Below are 18,224 nucleotides of genomic sequence, written 5' to 3' on the forward strand. Positions count from 1 at the left end.
GGTCGCTCATCCTACCCCTCCAGAGGAGCGCAAATCACTAGCCATTTGGCAAAACTTCAGCCCCATCTCTGAAGATGTCCTCCTCAAGTGCATCCTCGAAACAAAGCCCTCCAACCATTCTCTTGACCCTATCCCTAGTGCCATTGCCATTGACTTCTATACCCATTCTCTTCCCTATTAGACCACTCTGGTCAACCTCTCCCTCTGTCAAGGCTCCCTTCCTGATCCCTTCAAAACTGGGCAGGTCTCCTGTCTGCTTAAAAAACCCACTGCTGATGCGAATGACCTCAACAACTTCCGCCCCATCACTAACCTACCCTTTCTTGCGAAGATCACAGAAAGATGTGTTGCAAAACAACTCTCTCGTCATATCAAGGACAATGATCTTCTTGACAATTTTCAGTCCGGCTTCATCCAAAACTGCAGCACTGAAACAGCCCTGCTGCAAGTGATTGATGACGCGCTGCGAATACTAGATTCGGGGGGTTCTGGTCTTCTAATTCTCCTTGACCTTTCTGCAGCCTTTGACACTGTCAATCACAACACCCTCCTCAACACTCTTCAAAAGAGAATGGGCGTGGAGGGCACTGTGCTTAAATGGTTTGCTTCTTTCCTCTCTGATAGATCCCAAATGATCAAAATAGCGGACAGTCTTTCTGCTCCTGTGGCGGTGGGTCAAGGTGTTCCTCAAGGCTCCATACTTGCACCCACATTGTTCAATCTCTATTTGGAACCACTGGGAAATCTCCTAAGTAAATCCGGGGTCCACTATCATCCCTACGCAGACGACACTCAAATCTACCTCAAGGTTGCCTCCACTCACGATCTCTCCGTCCTAAGCTCTACTCTGGACTCCATTCAAAACTGGATGTCAACACATCAACTGATTCTGAATCCCTCCAAAACTGAATTCCTCCTCCTCTCCTCCTCACTTTCTCCTCCCCCAGTTCAATCATGGATGGACCAGATGAATCTACTGAACAATAAACCCATCATTGTTGACAACGGAAAATCCCTTGGTGTCATACTCGACACAAAACTCAATCTACTCTCCCACATTAATTCAATTGCAAAGTCTGCCCGATACCATCTGCGCCTTCTTTGGGGGATTCGTCGCTTCTTCCCGGAGCATTACCTTAAAACCCTGGTCCAATCGCTGGTCCTCTCCAGACTGGACTACTGCAATTCTCTTCTTACTGGCCTCCCCAAATCCCACCTGTCCCCCCTTAAGTCTGTTCTCCATTCAGCAGCTCGTTTCATTTATGGGGCCAAAAGAAGCGGCCACATCACACCCATGTTATCCACCCTCTGCTGGCTTCCCATAGAGGCAAGATCTATCTTCAAGACTGCCTGCATCACCCACAAAGCCTTGCACTCCTCCTCTCCTCGCTACCTGGCGAATAAACGGAAACTCTCTGGAGGCTCTAGACCATCACGAAATGCGGAAAATCTACTGCTTGAACCTCCCACTTTCAAGAAGGAAAGATAGATGGCCCAAACCTTTTCAGGCAGAGCAGTGAGAATCTGGAACTCACTTTCGCCTGAGCTCCGGACCACCTCCTCCTCCCAGGCCTTCAAAACTCAAAGTTCTCCTCCTTCAAAGACACTTCCAAATTTAATTCATGCCCTCTCTATTATCTGAAGGAAGACCTTTTATTATAGAAAATTTCTATTCCCCGTGACTATGGAAGTGCCCTCCCAGTGTGTTCTTGTGGTTTGAGAGTCAGCCATCTATTGCAGTAGTACCCTTTTACCTGTGTTTGGTACTCTTTTGTAACATGCACACGCCACTTTTCTCTTGTAACACACTTTGCTACCTCTTACACTTTGTTTGCTTTCGATACCTGCACAAGTGCCACCATTGCCTACGTAATGTTTGTTCTTGTGCTTGAGTGTCCTCCATTTATTGCAGTAACATACATCTACTTGTACTTTGTACGCTTTTGCAACCTGCACACATGTCACTTTTTCCTCCTGTAATGCACCGTTTGCCACCTCTTGTATTTTGTTTGCTCACGATTGTCGCTTTTGCCTCATGTAACGTAAACGTTTACTTTTGTAATTGGTTCACTTGTAATGTTCTCATGTATCAGTTCTGTTCCTAGTGTGAAGCGCTCTGACATCTTCGGGTAAAGTCAGCGCTATATAAAAACGCATAAATGAATAATTAAAATAAATAAACATTCCACCGGATGTGCTGGTGAACCTGCGCTCAGTCAGTCATCCTCAAGGCCCTCTGGAAATCACCCGCTGCGGCGTGCCCACACGTTACCGTGCCAGGTACTGGGAATGAATGTTTCAAGAGATCAGGAAATGAGTCACGGCTGGCATCTGTGCCTCGCCAAGCATATCATTTCCTGCAAATGTGAAAAATACCGTCTTCAAAGGCCGGCGATCCACATTTTCTCAGGGAAGCCCTGGACGGCTCTCTTGCATGTTTCACCGTGTCCTGGCCTCCCTGTTTTGTAAAATGAGGCAAAATAATACACCACTCACTTAGCGCCCGAATAAAAGGTGTTCCTGTCATCCAACTCAATGGTGTTCGTTTTATCGACCTTAGAAGGATCACAAGCTAAGACGGCCCTGCTACGTTTCAAGCTTCCAACTTCTCATCTGGGTGTCTCACAAGGGGCTCCCCAAGCTACTTACCGATGAAGGGTGAGTTTGTACTCCATTCTCATGGGGTTTACAGTGATACACTGACACCTGGATGAAATGAGGACCCCTTCCCTCACAGGTGATGCGCCTGAGCTCTCTGGGTAGATGCTGGGAGTATCAGTGTGTTTCAATTGGGACTCTCCAGCTTTGCCATGGTAGGGGTAAGGTCCCTATAGAGTTTCCGCTTTGATGTACAGACAAGCAGAGGAACCATACCAAAAAAAAACCTTGGGCAGGCCATACTTTTGGAGAGGATGTAGCCTAACGGCTAGGGCGGTCGACTTCAAATCTGGGGAACCACCAGGTTCGAGTCTCGGCATTGAGGCTCAACATCCTGTGATTCTGGGCAAATCACTTAATCTCCCCGTGCCTCAGAAAAATGAATGTGTCCTCATGTAACGAAACTGGTGCTCATTTAAAGCGCTCTGATACCCGATTTCTGGTCAAGTTCGCACTATATAAAACTTCGAGAAAAAAAAAACTATACCTTTAATTAAGTTCCCAGATTCTTAGCTGAAGATCCAGTGAGTTTATTTCAGCACAGAAGAATAACTTTTGGCATTGATTTATAAATGTCTCTTCGGTGTAGCTTTGTGGCACCTCAGACAAACAAGCACTGGCAAACACAGTAGGTCTGGCATCGAGGTCTGCGGCAAGGTCAAATGAAGATGAAAATAATACAAACAGTGGCAAAGACAACAGTTCGGCGGTTAATGCGCAAACATGTGCAACATTAGCGCATTAGAGCCAGACAAACAGGAGGGAGCCAGCACAGAGGCATATTGTTACAAAGTAGTCCCTCGTGCTCTTCAATGTAAGCTCTTGAGTGAAGGTAGAAGAATACATCCAAACAGCCAATAGCATTAGGTGGGAGAAGAATACACCACTGGGGTGAGCTAAGAGGTGACTGGAAGAATATCCAGCCAATGGCGGAATAAGACTGGTCGAAGAAAGTCTATAATTGAAAGAGGTGGACCCAAGAAGGCCACTCTGTGTATATTGTAAACAACAAGTCTGTATGACTGCAGTACTGTCAGAAGCCAGACATAATAGGAGGTGTAAGGAGGGATTGTCGTCACTAGGTAAAGCCACCACTCAGTTCTCAAGTGCGTCTAGCAGTTGTTTTTTGGAACAGTTATCCTCTGGTTTCCGGCTATGGGTAAAGTGGACTTATATATTGCGCCTTGTAAAAACCATTCTTGCAAATTTACAAGCAGTTAGTACAGCCCTAACAACAAGTGTCCCACTTGTGTTTGTAAAGCATTTACTATGCTCTATACATACATATTTGAAAACATTACAAAGATAAAAATAAACATTACAAGACCCCTGACTTTACAAAACTGATGGACTTAATTTCCACGGGAGCCACCACCCCTTGGTGCAGGAATTGCACCCCAAAAACGATTGAACGTTAGCAACAGCCCAATGACAGTAGTGAGTGTAGGCTCTGGGGCCCTAGGTCCTCATGCAGCCATACAAACAACATAAACTCTCAGTTATGGTACTGGAACTGGCCTATGGCACACGCCTGTTTTATTAGCAGGGTCACATGACCAGTGACGCCTGTGATGGGTGGGTGTAGAGTGTACACACATCAATCAATCAATCAATCATATCACTTGTAAAGCGCACTACTTACCCGTGAGGGTCTCAAGGCGCTGGGAGGAGGAGAGGGGGGCTGCTACTGTTCGAAGAGCCAGGTCGTGAGCAGTCTTCTGAAGGTCAGTAGGTGTTGGGTCTGCCGTAGGTGGGTGGGGAGGCACATTCCTGGAACACTAGAACGTGTCCAGCAGGACACTACACTGAGTACTGTCATGGGCTGTCTGTGAAAGCAAGGCGGAGAAAGAGCGCCTCTGCAGTGGGTCACTCGGACAACTATGAACGAGCCACAGGACAAGGGGAAGACGATGAGCTAACTTCAAGGACCACAGGGCCTGACAAGGTGCTGCACACAGGAGAAGGTAGTCGCCATGCAACCACAGGGATTACTGCCAGAACGGAGGGAGGCACAATGGAGCCAACTGCCCCTGTACTTCTGTCACTGGCGACCGACATGGCTCGCGGGTGGGTACGAGAGAGATGGTTGCACATAATAAAAAAAGAATGAACTTACCTCCCCGCCGGGTCTTGCGTCTCTGCTCCTGCTTTCAAGAAACAGGAAGCACAGCCAGGTCCCACTAACCAATTGCAACGCTGCAATGCAGCGGTGTGATTGGTAGGCACTCAGGTGATTGGTTCCGAGCATCCTGGTTTGACGGTCAACTAGGGAATGGGGGCGTGTTCTCCACGCAGGCTGTAATGCAGCCTGCATGGAGAACGGGGAAAGTGCGCATGGCCGACCAAACAGTCATTAAGCACTTTGGAGTGGGCAAATCCCTCCTCCCCTGCCCTGCTGAAAGAGCAGAGCAGCCCCGCCCACCTGCACAGGAAGGAAACATAAAATGACAATAACTAAAAGTCATTATCCTTTTATCGCTCCTCCTCTTGCACTGCTTGAAAGCAGTGGGGCGACGCTCCTCCGCCATAGTGGTGGAGCCGCCACTGACTGCTGTATACCTAGGTGGGTTTTGTGGCACTGGCGCCCTCAAGGCCCCCGCCCGACCTGTGGCCTTCAGCTTTCAGCTAAGAGGCAGACATCACTGATTCTCTGCCTGCAGAGTGCGCATGTAGTGGCATGTCTCTGTACTTGCTTATTGTAAACTAATAACATGTTTTTTTTAAACTTCAGTAACAGCCAGGGCTAGTGCCGAGGGTATTAAGAGCCCCCCCCCCCCTCCTCTTGTGACTACACAGTGAGCAGACCAATGGAGGGGCTCCCCATCTCGGGACACACCTAAGGGGGGTCCCAGAGAAGCATCACCATGCAACTTAGGGGGTCCCCCAGGATCCGGTGCCCCACACACTGTCACCACAAACCAAAAATACTGGGGCAATTGCAGGGGCAAAGGAAAATGTGGGGGTGGCACATCTGCACAGTGTGTGGGGAACTTTCATCTTTAAAGGCTCCCACATTTTCAGCAGACACTGACAAGCAGCGCATGCATCTAATTAATGACAACTAAGTGCACCTTCACACTGTCACTCGAGCACACCCACGCGGCTGTCCAGATCTCACTCACAGGACCGCCCATTCTGCAAGGAGAGACAGTCTAGAGTACTGGCCGTCTCCCCCCAAAGGAGGCCTGTACCAGGGAATGCCCCCTCATTCTTGCAAAAGCCTTTCTATAGCCATTTCACATCTCTTACTCATTCAAGCTCACACAGCAGGCGGGAGCAACACAACCCGGACTCTTGTCCCCAGCATGGCTGTCTCTTACCTTTAGCCAGGTGCAGACCACACACCTTTCTCCAGGGAGCCTTGCAACTCATGCACCAAGCAGAGCAGAGGGTTGGTTTTATATTACAAGGCATCATCTCCTTTTTCGCAACTGTTTCACCTTTGCGGCTTCCTGTCTCTAGCTTCAGGCTAGGAAAAAGAAAAACAAATCCTTTAACATGAATTGTTAATTGAGCCTTCCTGAAAGGCTCAGTGAGACGAAACATGTTGCTTGTTGACTCATTCAGACAGGTGCTGTCTGGCCGCGCAGGCCAGACTCTTCCTTTTGGGACACAACTGGTCTCGTTCGAAAAGACCAGCCTTCTTTTGTAGTTGCACTGCTGAGTTAAATAAAGAAAGAAATTGATAACATAAAGTATTACAAGTAGTAAAGAAGTGTCAATCCAACCACTTCCATCACAATGTTTGCTCTCAGTTAACTTTTTTGGTATATTTTCTACAAAATAAAACATTTTTTGGGGGCATATTAATGAGAAAATAATGCTAAAGGGGAATAAAAATTCGGAAATACATTCAATGTTCATTCCTTGATTCCTGAAATTTTCATCCCCTTTTCACCATTTTTAGCATCAACAACCATATACACGAGACATAGACCACTGAGAAATGAGATCTTACACCATCCAGATGTTGTATGCGGTCAGCACACAATGTGCACGCCTACCACCTGTATCTGGCCCCATACCCACACTTCATCTATACGGCAGTTGGAAAAAGATCTCCGCCAAAGAGCCCCTCTTTGAGGTGTCGCCCGTTGGGTATTGCACCGCCGACCCAACGAGGAGCAAGCCCAAATGATGAAGCATGACACCTGAAAGGGTGTGTGAGGGCATTAAATCCAACAAAATGGATTCCTAGGGTGAACTTCTGACCACCCTCCCATAATCCACCCACATCACTGACTATACCAATCCTTCCCTTTGGTAGGAACAGCACGACAAATCTTTGCATAGACATGCCTTCGGATAATGTCAGACCACATGATGGTGGTGGTGCCAACACGCCTTGCCGCTTCCTTTAGCCCCACCCAGATGTCTTGCTGGAGGTCCCTTTTTGGACGGACTTGTGTCCTGTTTTTTACCCTCCAGCGGGGGCGGCCTTAGGCATGTGCAAACTGTGCACCTGCACAGGGCCACCAAACCCCAGGGGCCGCCATGCCAATATATATCCTTAATATAATAATCCTCTGAGGATGGATACATATTTGCATGGCGGCCCCTGGCAGGGATTTGGCGGCCTCCGGCTCTGTTACACTTCCAAACACCCTGATCCCCCCTCTTCACTTGCCTCCGCGCTCCCCCCCCCCCCGGACCCCCTCTTCCGGGGCCCCCTACCTACGTCCCTGCCCAGGGCCACCATGAGCCTAGAGCCACCCCGCCTCCAGGCCTTTCCAGCCCTTCATTGCTGACCTTCTGTAATGGGAGGTGGTGGGTCCCTTCTTGTGACCAATCTGCAGAAGGGCCCCACTGTTCATAGATGATCTTGGGCCCATGATGTTGACTTCCTTTGCTTGTATGTCCATTTGCTGATTTGCTCCAGAGCTCTGGCCATGTTCTCAGCGTTGCCAAGTCTTTGTAGCCCCGTCACTCGCATCCCTGTGGCTGTGTATTTCTGATTCTCATCACGCCTCGCAGAGCTGGGTGTGAGTGCGTGTTTAATCGGACCCGACAAGTCTGCTCTGCCGGCTTCCACATTGCTTCTGGGAAGGAGGTCATCTGTTGTTCTGCCTCTGGTGCTAACTTCCTGAACCTGCTCATCTGGAATTGAGCGCACACATCTGCTTTTTGAATGTTCTACCCCTGAGACATGCTGTGCCTTATTGTCCAAGTTGCTCTCTATGGGCAACCTGACCATTTTATGGCATCAATCTTAATATGCGGGGGGCATCTGCCGGCCCCATTGTTAATTGCATGTACCACCCCCTGATTTCAGACCACCGTGTCAGCTTCATGTCTCTCAATCTCTCCTTCCAGATCAGTCCGGAGCCTCACACCTGATGCAAATGAAGCAGAGGGGAAACAAAGGCTCACACCTTGTTAGCACTTCACACATACTTAAAAGAGGCAGCTTTTCACTTTGTTTAGTCCCTGTTCAGGAGATATGCATGCACTGTAAGAATGTCAGATGTGTTTGTCTTTCCCTCTATTTACACAAAGCAAATTGCATTTATATAGAGCTTTCTACATCTGAGGATGCGGTGAAATAATTTAAGTACCACCATTTTTTCATGTATAGCCCTACTCATCCCTATGCAGGGTGTCAGAGCGCTTTACATTAACACGTGCATATTACTTGTACAAAAAAAATAATATAAGTTTGTAAATGAATGTATAGGATGTGTTACATAAAACTGGGGGATTGCAAGGTGTAGAAGTCACATGTCATCTTCCATAGCTCGCTGTGCAGTTATCCTCGCAATGCGCTCAAACGTACACATGATAGACTTGCTAAACATATATGTCAGGTCTATAGATCTGATGTCACTTCTTGTGATGCCACTTCTTGTAATTTAGTGGCTTGTGAGGCCTCTTTCTATGATGTTAATTCCAGTGATGCCATGTGTGATGTCATGCACCGTGATGTTGCGAGCTGTGATGTCTCACGCCTTGATGTCACTTGCATACTGCCTAACTCGGTTAGTCCCCCCATTTCTTTTTTAGGACTTGTGCCCTGATTTAGTATATGCGGGTCAGAGTGAGCTGCAAACATTGTAGAATTGTTGCTGTTTGATTGTTTTATATGTTCCTCAACACATGCGGCGCAGGCTGAAAGTCTGTGTCAGTGATGGGAACCTGTGAAGATTCTGTACCCTGATTTGCATCTTTCTGCTTGACTCATACCACAGTATGGTGTCAGATGTTTCTGAACTTTACAAGTGACAATAGATATCGCTGTAAAAGGTATATATCTCCAATGGTAACGTGCAGAAAGAGATGTTGTCAAGTGTTGCTTAGCAACACTGTACATGAAGCATTCAGGGACACTGGAATGCTTAAACAGAGGAGATATTGAAACCTTACATGTTCTTTACAGAAAGCGTTAAGGAAGGTCTTCAGGGTTGTCCTACCTGAACTGGAAACAAGGTGACAAAAAATGTAGTGTGCTCCACGTGGCTGTCGAGGACTTAGATTTTTACCATATTAAAAGTGACGCACCGGCGGCGCAAGAAACTTGTAAATAAGCCCCCATGTGTGGCCGGCCTGTGATTGAACTTTATCAAGTAAAAGCTAGTGGTTGGTACTGCTTTTGTCCTTGATCTTTCAAACTTTCCTGGAGGTCTGTGATCATCAGTGGGGTGTCAGGGCACAGCAGAAAAGGGAACAATGTTGCACTCACAGTGTTCATCCCAAAACTCATGCACTTTACTACTCTGACAGTGCAGGAAGATTGAGTAAAGTATGTTAGGCGGGGAAGAGAAGGGATGGAGAGTGCCCTGGTGCAAAAGACTTGAGACTTGAGATTATGTATGATCCATGGAGCTAAGGTAAATAAGAGTCACACTCTAAAAGTACATAAAGACAATGATCCCGTCTATTATTAATTCTGGACAGGGGTCACTGAATTAGTTGTATACAGAGATATATACTGCAGTCTTACCAGCCGTCTCCTTGATGAGGCTCTTAGCAGTAGAGGGACCCCCGGAGAAAACCGCCCCCCCCCCCCACAAGAAGAGATGCTTGCACCACTGGGAGCAAGAGAATAGGGTAACTGAAGATACACTGAAAACATCAAAGCAGAAACAAGCCCTATTATCCCTCAGGTAAGGGAACTAAAGGGAAGCGGACCCACAGGGAAACAATTACAAATGTGCAGCATGCGAAAAATGGATGATGGTGAACTCAGCTGTCACGACCTACAAGAAGCTAACTTTGCTGGGTATTCGAGCTCTCCACCTGGCGCTCCTTAATGTGCCCGAGAAGTGTTGCCGATAATTGTGACCCTGATGCCTGCATGACGTCACAACCTACATGCCACCTCCCAAATGCCAGTCCACCTTCGGCCCCATTGTGGAAGCTCCCATCAGGACCGCCTCAGTCCCTGTAAATATTTTACATTCCTGATGTGGGCTAAGTTTGAAAGCTGCAGACAAAATGGGCTCCACAAGGTCGTATACATTGATTGAGGAACCTGTCTGTAGCCTCAAGTTTCCCTCCAAAAAACTCACAGTGGGAAACCTTCCAAGATGAAGCCATTGAGGGCAGAGTTTATGAGCTTTAGCTTTATGAGTCATCCAAGTCCTCCAAAAAGTAAATTTATTCTAAGTCCAAGCTTTTTATTAAAGTTCTGGTAACTCTGCTTCCTAGAACAGAAGTCCTCAAGTCTTAAAGATTGTCTCCTCAAGAGTTCAGACCAATTTTCCCAGTTGTGGAATGGCTCCCACAACTCTGCTTTAGGTCCTTGCGATATGTCAAGCTCTAGTCGCTCCACTGGAACACTCCGTGGCAGCATCCTCTCTCGGAAGACATTTTACACCATCCAGACTCAAGAGATCCACAGGCTCAAAAAGGAGAAAGAAACTCTAACATGTCTACTGCTGAAGTTATTGAAGGCAGACATCACCTCTGTCCCAGGGCATGGTAATGGGATTTTGAGTTTGAAATATACAATAAACATATTTCAGCAAAAATATCAACAACTGAAATAACAACAATGTAAGTACATATAAGTTTACAATAAGTAACTCCACAACTGTTTGCCCTTACAATATACATGTATCTACAGGGGACATAGACGTTGACTTAAGAATAGTACATCTATATTATCAATTTATACATACACTCACAATATACTGGTTATCAATGGCTTTGCTGTTTTTGCATTTGTTATTCTTTTGGCATGATATTTCTGTAGTCAATATTTTGACATGCAATCTGGCCCAGGACCTTGTGCACCATACAGCACGAGGAGCAAAGATTCAAAGGGACAAGCAGGCTTTACAGGAAACGGATATCCGAGGCAGAATTACAGACACCTCTCTAAATTTTCAGCAAACAAATTAGGCAATGCAGATGGGAGGTATTCTTTCTTCATAAGATCCATGTAGATTCCTATCTTGGAGTGGGGGATTCCAGATATGTTAGAGAGTCTTAATAATCGATGTACAATTTTATACTTCCATTTCCATTTTTTTAAAAACAAAATGGCCCTGGAGCTCACTCTAAAGATTTGGTTTTCTCGATTGTACCTTTGGCACAAACGTTGCCTAACAAGTTATTCAGTTCACCGAAACTTCTCATTTTTCATCTTCGAGAAACCACTATTGGAAGCAAACAGACATTTCAACAAACCCATCTCTCACCAAACACCCTTGGTCATTGACTAAACAGACCTTTGACTAAGCCCATGGTCACTTATCCCACTTCGAACACGTGTTCTGCTCTATAAGGTCCTAGCTTGCCATCCAACGTCTTATTCTTTCACCTCAGAATACTCACCCCTGTCACATCTACTGAGAGTTGGTAAAACTAGTGATCTGCTCTTCAGATGCCCAAGGTTAGATATCTGCCCGCTTTAATGATCCTACCATACGTCTTTGTGGAGGCTGCACCTAGCATGATCTGCTCTCCCCCTTCACCCCCCTCAGGCTTGCACCATCCTCTGCTACCAGAGATTTGAACCAGCGGGCCAAAGAAAATTCAGTCTCATATGTACAACTCTACACCAGAATACTCACCAATATTAATAAATTCTACACTAGGCCCATTAATAACTGAGACATATATTGACCAACTGAATCATATGACCTAATTAATCAAAACACTTTTATAAACATTTAATTAAGTCAAAATCATAGGCAATGGATTAACTAATGGTAACTCAAACGAAACAAACAAGACCAGATTGTCATTTCAAAATCTATTTTATTAACTTTATTTTCAAGCAAAGAGCATTGTAAGAATTTATTTATTTTATTTGCATTTTGTTAAGCAGCATTATTTAATTAGAAAGGCACATTAGACTGTCAGTTTAAATAAAAAATCAACATGAGAAACGTTTAAGCATTTAAGAACTCATTCCCTAGTCCCTATTTCCCTAACTTAGCTAAAGAAACCTAAGGGGAAAAATGTAAGCTCGAACGTTCTTACGTGAGTCAAAAGTCCGACAGCATCTCCCGAGCACAGGAACGAGCCAGCAGGGCTCTCTCTAAGGGGGCAATTTTTATACCTTTTCTCTATCTAAGACTAACTAAAAGTATACAAAATGATGACCAACTCAAAGAGTGATTGGTCGAGAAATGTCAGTCCATGAAGTCATTCGCCTTTTCACATTGCAAAAATCATGTTCCTTAAGAGCGGCATTGTCTTTTGACTACGTGTGTCACAAGCTCTTCCGAGGCTTGCAACATTAAATGAAACATTATGCTGCTTCCTCTGCCCAAGCTTTTCCGCCGCAATGTCCTGTCCTTGGCATTGAAAGTTTTACAAAGAATATCTCAATGGTCAGCAGAGCTCTGCTTCCAAGTGTGTTTTTCAAAGAATTATGAAGAAAATATTTTCTTTCATTCACTGCTGTGCAAGGCCCAACTCGACAGGACTTCGGACATCCATTTTAGAAATAAGCCACAGGCCTCTTTTAGCGTGACTCTAGTATGCAAGGAAACACAAGACATCAATTAATTCAAGTAATGATAATTATTCTGTTACCCACCCCCTTCGCTAATGTAAACCCATTAGTCTATGTTACCTAGCATAATGCACAAAAGACAAACAAAACACTGTCACATGAAAGACACGACATAAACAAGGGCACATTTAAGAAAATGCACTTGCTATTATTTAAAACAGCCGCAGTTAATGTTTGACAAAACAAAGGACAAAGTTAATATATTATTTAAACGTAGTGACCAATGCGACAAGAGCACATATTATTAATCCCACATGTTCGTGATGGTGCACATTATTCTCGGTTGAATTAATACGAAAACATGCAACACTCGTTAATGAATTAAAAATTATGGGAGTTTAAATCGGTGAACTAAATCTAAACTTATCTCGAAAGTCCGCTTCATCAGGGGCATATTCACCTCTTCAATATCTCTTTACTTATCTATTCATTGTGTCTCGTGGATTAACAAGAGCCAATCTCGAGAGTTCTCTTCATCTCCATGTTGCCCATCAAGCCCTGCTGCTCTAGAAACTTTCATACCACAGGCATTGCAGTCCCCCAGTAGTTGGACAAGCCCTGGACTTGACTAAGTAATGCCAAAATGTATATCATTACTTTCTTCCCCTGAGTTGTCCTATTTTCAACATTCATGAAGTTATGATAAACATTAATATTACATACATCAACTTTTTTTGTCTTTTTCCTTACAAACAGCCTTTACCCTCTGTGTTGACAGTTCTATAGCCTTCTCTTTGGTAACTGTTTCTCTAAAATCCTCATCCATAACCGTTGTATTCACCACAATCTGGTTTCCGAGAATCTCTCCCAGCAGAGTTAACAAATTTCCCCACATCGCAATGCTCTCCACATGCATCAAATTTTTCTATTTGACTCTGATTACTGGTTTAAAAGCGACACCTTTCCAAAGCAACATTAATTTTCGCCTAAAAGCATGTCTCCAATCTACACATGTCTTCCTAACAACAGGTATTCATACGGTCCTCAGTTAGAAGCTGTAATCTTAAAGCAGTGCCTAAATGCCATTTCTGTTTGCAGTGCTATAGAAGCACTAGGTATGGTACCCAGAGTCCTCTTGGCCTTGACCCCTGGTCCACGACCCTGCCGCGTTGGGAATTGAACCCTGGTCCCGGGCCGTTCTCTGCTTACAGGTCTGCCGCCTCTAACCAGTGAGCCACACCTCTCCACTCCCAGAAGTTAGGATTTTGCCTTAAGTTTGTCTTAAAACAGACTTAAGACAAAATCCTAACTTAAGTCTGTCTTAAGTCTGTCTTAAGACAAACTTAAGACAAAATCCTAACTTCTGTGAATACCAAAAGTAGTAAGTTTAGGATTTTGTCTTAAGTTAGTTCTGTGAATCGGGCCCTCTCAAACTCTCAGCTGAGAGGGATTTCCACTTACTGCAATCAATCAATCAGCATTGGTAAAGCGCACTCTGTCACCCCTATGGGTATCTGGGCGCTGTGTCTCTGTCGAAGAGCCAGGTCTTGAGTCTCTTTCTGAAGTCTGCCAGCGAGGGGGCTGTACGGAGCTGGAGGGGAGGTCATTCCAGGTCTCGGCTGAGATGTAGGAGAAGCCCCAAGGGACACACCCGGGCCTCATAGACTGAGAATCTTTCTTTAGGAAACTAAATACCCATAGGAATAAAATAGTGATCAGACCAGAGAGTAGGAACAGGTAGATAGTAATGACACAATGCTTAGTCTGGAAAGTCAAATCAAGCACTGTATCAGCCGCACAATTAAGTGGAAACACTCTGAACTACTTTAAGTGTTCCTACATTCTCTAATGATTTTACAGCAAGGTGATTTGCGTTTGCAAAGAGCAGGGAAAAACGTGCCCTTACTAATTTAACTTACGTCTATTCACTTGTTTTCATTCTTTGCCAGCATGAATTTTGTGCACCATTAGCAAATATAGAAACTATGGCACACAGCAAAAGACACACATGCAGTCATACAAAGTTGCCACTGGTTTTAAGGTCTTCGGCGTTAACCGAGCGAAAGCGCGGTCTCGCCAGAGACCTATTGTGAGCGACTCTGCTTCCCAGGAGAGGGGACAGGAGCTGGCCGCGCGCTGGGGAATGGAGCGGGCCACGCGCGCGCGAACGCGCTCGCTGTGGCCAGCTCCTGTCTCCTCTCGTGGGAAGCAGAGGCACACAGCCACACCTCCCCCTGCTAACGCATGCGCACACACACGAGCACACCCACCCACACATACACACACGCGCACACACAGACACGAGTGCACCGAGCCCCCCTCCCGCCGTCGCACACATACATACACACACGAGCACACACACACGAGTGCACCGAGACACTCCCCCAGCCCGTTTGAACTTACTGGGCCAATCTCGGGGGACTCCGCTCTCAGCACGTGGCAGGGGCAGGCACCGGGCATGTGCCTCGTGCCCCCTCCGCAGAGTTGACGCTGCGGCTCTTGCCAGCTCCTTTCCCGGGGCTCCCTCTTGGTCAAGGGAGCCCCGCAACACTTGTGCAACCTCCTGCTGGCGGCCCCGGGGCTCTCCACCGCTCACAGGAGCCCCGGGCCGCGAGACGCATTTACTTCGCCTGCCTCCTCTTCCGGTCCGGACGCGGCCCCGCCCCCGTCACAGGCGACCTTGCCTGAGTTCCGGTGCGGTCGCGGCAGAAATTTCGGGGGCATTTTCTGCCACACAAACATTGTTTTTGCACGTGCAGCGCCTTGTCCCTTTCAGCAGGGCTCACTCTCGCTCTCTCTCAATGATGTGGCATAACGGCCGGAACTACCGACTTTGGAGTTGGGAAACCAGGTTCGAGGCTGGCGTCCGCTCAACATCCTGTGATTCTGGCCAAACCACTTAATCTTCCCGTGCATACCAAAAAAGGAATGTGTCCTTGTGCAATGCATTTGGTGCTCTCGTAAAGCGCTCCAATAAATACCTTCGGATCGAGTTTGCACTATATAAGAATGGACAAAATAAAATGAATAAGAAATAAGCAGGGGGCGAGGAATTGGCCTGGGCTTTTTTTTGCGTGTAATGCACAGGAAACATGCCTCAGTGTAGTGGGGTTGGCGCATTTGCATACGTTTGGATAACTTTTGTAGTCACACAGGCTAGTTAAAAACAAACATTGGCACAATCAATTGTCATGGCCTTTGGAAAGAGAAAATATTCTCCCTAGCTTTATGACACTCCATCTCACTACCAAATGGGCTTCTATACTCCCTCCTCCCCATCCAGGAAGTAGTGACAGGCGTTGTGTTTCATTGCCAACCACCTCTAACCTCACCTCACAGCTAACCATTCACAAACAATGTTTATATACCAATTGCAAATAAAAATAAATAAATATGCAAAGCATTGTCATTTACAATGCCAGTAACTCAAACTTTAATGCTGGAGACCTATTGCATTGTAAATGCTTGTTAATATAGGGGCCGAACTAAAATTCAGAATCCATACAACAAGATATTGTCCTGCAGGGAAACGATTCTCTTCAGATATCTTTGGGCAGTGAGACCTGGTCCTTGCGTCTTCGTTTGATCTTTAGTAGCATCAGATACCTCTTGGTTGTCCATCCCCTAGTCAAAGTCGCTTCCCTACTGGGGTTACTTCCTGCTCTAGAGAAATTAGCATCATTGTAATAGAGATACATGCACTGGACAGGATGCCCCTCTGGACCAATCTAAGCACTAAACCAGCCAGTTCATGAATTCCAATGGGAAAGCATTGTTCAAACGTAATAGTGAGGATTCCTGCAATCTCTACATGGCATTGACCCACATAAATAACATATCTTAGACTGCGTTGTTAGTACACGGTTAGTACACGATGCATTTACATCGCAAGTTATTACAACAACTTGCACTAGGGTGCGCGGTGGACTTAGGAATATTATTAATTACTATTCCTACTCCAGTTTGCCCAACAGTAGGGAAGGTGTTGGAATTCATTTCCAATACCTCAGCGGCCCCTAGTGCAAGTCGTTGTAATGACTTGCAATGACTTGCAACGTACTAACAACACAGTCGTTGTAACAACTGCGTTGTAATAGTAGCGCAATGTAACAACAGCGTTGTAAACGCTGTTTCTAGAACTGAACTATCCATTCCACTAGTAAATTGACCTTGTTAGGCACTCAAGACTACTAAAAAGATCCTAAGTGGCACTTTGATCTCACCAGAATTGGCCTGCAAGCTTGGGACTGGTTGGAGGCATCACCAACACGCCTGCAAAATGGGAAAAGTTAAGAGAAGAAAAAGCATTTCTCCCTTTTAACACCTGCTTCCAAGTGGAGTTAAGTTTTGGAGAAAAACCCTGTCTACTATTGTTTGGCGTAAAAAACCATGGGTGGTTGCATGAGAACGCCCATGGACGCCCCATGAAATGCCCTCTTGACGCAGAATCACACAAAACAGCTCCTTTTCTTACAAACATTCTTACATTACTTTATCTTACAAACCAACATAAATTCCCATTTGCGTTGGTTTTTCAAACGCCGAAAAGGATTATGCATTGGGTCTGTGATATAAAAGAAATTCAAACAGGAAGCAAAACCTTTGTAAATCTAGCCCAAAGGGACCATTGCACCAACAGCCATGTAACACACCACACAAAGGGTGCACTGCACTCTCCATCCGCACTCTATGCAACACAGTCTCACAATCAATCACCACCCATGTAATGAAGCACACAAATGCTGTACTGCATTCTCACTGCACGCACACTCTCCACATCTGCCAACACCTATGTAACATGCCACACAAAAGGTGTGCTGCACTCACCACTTACACTCTATGCACCCCTCTCCCAGTCAGCTAACACCCATGTGATATGCCTCACACCATGAAGAAAAAGTAAGGAGCACATATGTGGGAGACTGCCTGGGTAGTCCAGGAGACGCTGCTTCAGCACCAGGGGTACAGGCAACAGGACAGGGGCGCCTGAGCTAGAATCAGACTCACACGATGCCACTGTGTGTCGCACGTTATGAGCTCCTCCCACAATGTTACTTGATGAGGACCTGATATCACATGGTAGAAGTGACAACACCTGCACTTGGCCCACTCCAGCAACCTTCCATATCAGAGTTATCTAAATTACAAATACATAAGGGCGTAAGTTATGCTTGGGATTGTATGCCGCAGTTTATTTAGCATGTATGATTAGCACATGCCTTTTGACATGTGGCCATACATCATGTCATAAATCATTTCTCCCAAAATCATTGAGAAGCCAAAATTATACATGTCAACTTGGGAGGTAAATCGACTTCTTTGAGCCGGGTTTTCCTTTGCCCGTGAGGGGGGTAACCTCCCAACTGCTGTTAGGCTCACCTTGCTACATTGTCAGTCCATTTGTGCCCTACCGTCCTGCGGGTCTGGGCTGCGAGTGCCGTGCTTCGTGTACTCCCACTGTCAGCCGACTTACCCTACTGTAAGGCATCCCCAGTTAAGTAGCCTCCATCCGCCACTCTGCCCTGACGGGGTGTGACCTTTTACAACCCTTGCTCCTTTTCTTACCGCAACATCGCTTGTGAGGCTCATGTCCTCAGGTGGTTCCCCCCAAGCGAGGGTTATTTCTGAGGAGCAGCCAGCCTCCACCATGGCTGCCCATAGA

Source organism: Lissotriton vulgaris, chromosome 9 (genome assembly GCF_964263255.1).
Source record: "Lissotriton vulgaris chromosome 9, aLisVul1.2, whole genome shotgun sequence".
Classification (NCBI taxonomy): Eukaryota; Metazoa; Chordata; class Amphibia; order Caudata; family Salamandridae; genus Lissotriton; species Lissotriton vulgaris.